The following is a 3,008-nucleotide window of genomic DNA, read 5'->3' on the forward strand; positions in this document are numbered from 1 at the left end:
CTTCAGTGATGGGGAAAACAGGACAGGACAGGTGGAAAGATAAGGAGTTCTGTTTTTGACATGTTAGGTTTGAGGTGATGGAAGGACTTAATAACAATAATAATGGCATTTGTGAAGCACTTACTATGTGCCAAGCACTGTTCTAAGCACTGGGGTGGATACAAGGTAATCAGGTTGTCCCACGTGGGGCTCACAGTCTCAATCCCCATTTTATAGATGAGGTAGCTGAGGCACGGAGAAGTTAAGTCGCTTGCCCAAGGTCACACAGCAGACAAGTGGCAGAGTTGGGATTAGAACCCATGACCTCTGACTCCCAAGCCCGTGCTTTTTCCCACTAAGGCATGCTGCTTCCCCCACCCAAGGCAGGAAGGCAGGAGGAAATGGGAGGGAGGGAGAGAGGGGGGCGGGGAGGGAGAGAGAGAGAGAGAGAGAGAGAGAGAGAGAGAGAGAGAGAGAGAGAGAGAGAGAGAGAGAGATCAGGGATGGAGGTGCAGATTTGGGAATCATCCTCAGGGAGGTGGTAGTTGAAGCCATGGGAGAAAATGAGTTCTCTCGGGAGGAGATGTAGATAGAGAATAGAAGTGGATCCAGAACTGAACCTTGAGGGACACCCACAGTGAGAGGATGGGAGGCAGAGGAGTCCACAAATAAGAATGAGTCATCAGAGCGGTAGGAGAAGCACCAGGGGAGGACAGTGTCAGTAAAGCCAAGGTTGGATAATGGAGTCTGGAATCTGGAGTGGGTAGTAGAGGCAGATGATATGGGCTTCTAAGGAAAGGAAAGAAAGGGATGGGGGAGGTGGAATGGTGTGAAAGCAGCAGTGGGTGCGAGAAGGAAGCCAACATCTCCTACTTTCCCAGTGAGTCTTGTGGAGTGGGTGAAAATCAGGCTCACTCTGGAGAGAGCAGTAGGGGAGATTGGGTCATCTGGGGAGAGCCAGTTTTCAGTGATGGTGAGGAAGTAGTACACAGTAAGTGCTCAGTAAATGCTAATGATTGATTGTTTGATTGAAATGTACTGGAGGTAAGAGAAGATGCAGGATTGCAGGTGAAGAGAAAGATCTGGGCTAGAGAGACAGATTTAGCAGTCATCCACATCAATCAATAGTACTGACCGAGTGCCTACCTTGAGCAGAGCACTTTACTAGGCAACTGGGAGTGTACAATACAGCAGAGTTGGTAGGCATGTTTCCTACCCACAATGAGCTCAAAGTCTAGAGATAGAAGCTGAAGTCATGTATGTGGATTAGCTCCCAGCACAGTGGAGAGTGAAAAGAGTAGAAGGCAGAACAGAGCATCAGGGGATGCCCACAGTAAGAGGTTGAGAACCAGAGGAGAAGCCAAAGAAGGAAACTGAGAATCTGCAATCAGAGAGATAGAGGGAGAACCAGGTGAGTACAGTGTCAGCAAAACTGAGTTCTGAGAGTGTTTCAAGGGGAGCGAGGATCTGTGGTTTCAAAAAGGGCCAAAAAACTGAAGAGTATCAGGGTAGAGTATGATAGCCCTTTGTACTTAACTATAAAGAGGACATTAGTGACCTTTGAGAATCTCAGTGGAGTGAAGTGTTTGAAAACTGTACTGAAAAGGGCTGAGAAGAGGGGTGGTGAAGAGGAAATGAAGGCAGTAGGTATATAGAATGCATTTTGGGAGATTATATAGAATAGGAGCAGGAAGACGGAGCAAGAGCTGGTGGGGACCCTTACAGCAGAGAGGGCTTTTAAAAAAAAAATGAAGGAAGTTTACATGTGTTTGAAGGCGGAAAGGAAGGAATTGTTGGATAATGAGATGCTGAAGATGGATGCGAGAGAGGGGAGAGTAGAAAAAAGTGGTTTTTCTAGGTGAGGGGGAGATAGGGTCAGAGGCTCAGCTCCAGGGGGTGGATTTATACAGCAAATGGGAGTCTTCTCTTGGGAGGCTTGTCTTGTATTATGTCATCGAGTTTTCTCCAACCCATAGCAACTCTCCCAGAATACCCTGCTCTCTATCTGCAATCGTTCCAGTAGTGGGATCCATAGAGTTTTCTTGGTAAAAATATGGAAGTGGTTTACCATTGCCACCTTCCACCCAGTAAACTTGAGTCTCTGCCCTCGATTCCCATGCTGCTGCTTTCCAGCATGGGTGAGTTTTGATTTGTAGCAGATTGCCTTCCACTTGCTAGCCGCTGCCCAAGCTAGGAATGGAATGGGTAGTCCTCTGCTTGACTCCCTCTCCCATAACCAAGACTGTAAGAGTACTGGAAACTCCCCAGGTGCGACCCTGAGAGGGGTCTTGGGAGGAAGTTGTGAATAATGAAGAATGGGTAGAATGTTGACATGTGTGATAGAGAAACTTTGGGAAGTTCACTACTGATGGCTTTGATTTTATCAACAATTTGCCAACTATACAACAGAGTCAGTGTGCATGAGATCCCCTCCCTGGAGGAGCTTACAGTCTAATAGAAAAGAGAGCCGAGTTAAAGCATCAGAGTGTGAATTTGTAGTGCGAGAAGATGGACCAGAGCCCGGATCTCCTCCAGCTGTGTTCAGCCACACAAGAACAGGAGAGAAGAAAGTGGGCTTCGGCATTGATCCACAGCTCGGGGTTGGAGGTGTGCGAGCGATGAAGAGATAGGGGACAAGGGAGTGAAGATTAATAGGGTGTAGTTGTGGGTGTGTACTTTTGCACTTAGGGATGGGAGGGAATACAGGTGAGAGAAGATGGTATACACTAGGCAGGTGTGGGTCTAGAGTGAATCTACTTAGTCTCTAAAGGGGATGAGGAAAATGACATTTTTAAAAATGGTACTTGTTAAACGCTATGGGTCGGGCATGACTCGACAGCATTAAAACAACAACAACATTTAATAAGCACTTACTGTATACCATACACCGTACTAAACGCTGGGGTAGGTATAATCCAATCAGATTAGACACAGTCCATGTCCCATATGGGGCTCTCAGTATTAATCCATATTTTTCAAATGAGGGAACTAAGGCACAGAGAATTGAAGTAACTTGCCCAAGGTCAAAC

The 3,008-nt window shown here is 46.8% G+C and overlaps 1 non-coding gene across 1 annotated transcript; it reads right to left on the minus strand.

Annotated features, from left to right (window-relative positions):
• Positions 1-2,127: 2,127 nt before the first annotated feature.
• LOC119927459 lies at positions 2,128-2,265 on the minus strand. Its single transcript, XR_005450460.1, has one exon. It is a non-coding gene; the product is annotated as a small nucleolar RNA SNORA7 (small nucleolar RNA).
• Between the last annotated feature and the right edge of the window lie 743 nt (positions 2,266-3,008).

This window comes from Tachyglossus aculeatus, chromosome 4, assembly GCF_015852505.1.
Source record: "Tachyglossus aculeatus isolate mTacAcu1 chromosome 4, mTacAcu1.pri, whole genome shotgun sequence".
In the NCBI taxonomy this organism is placed as follows: Eukaryota; Metazoa; Chordata; class Mammalia; order Monotremata; family Tachyglossidae; genus Tachyglossus; species Tachyglossus aculeatus.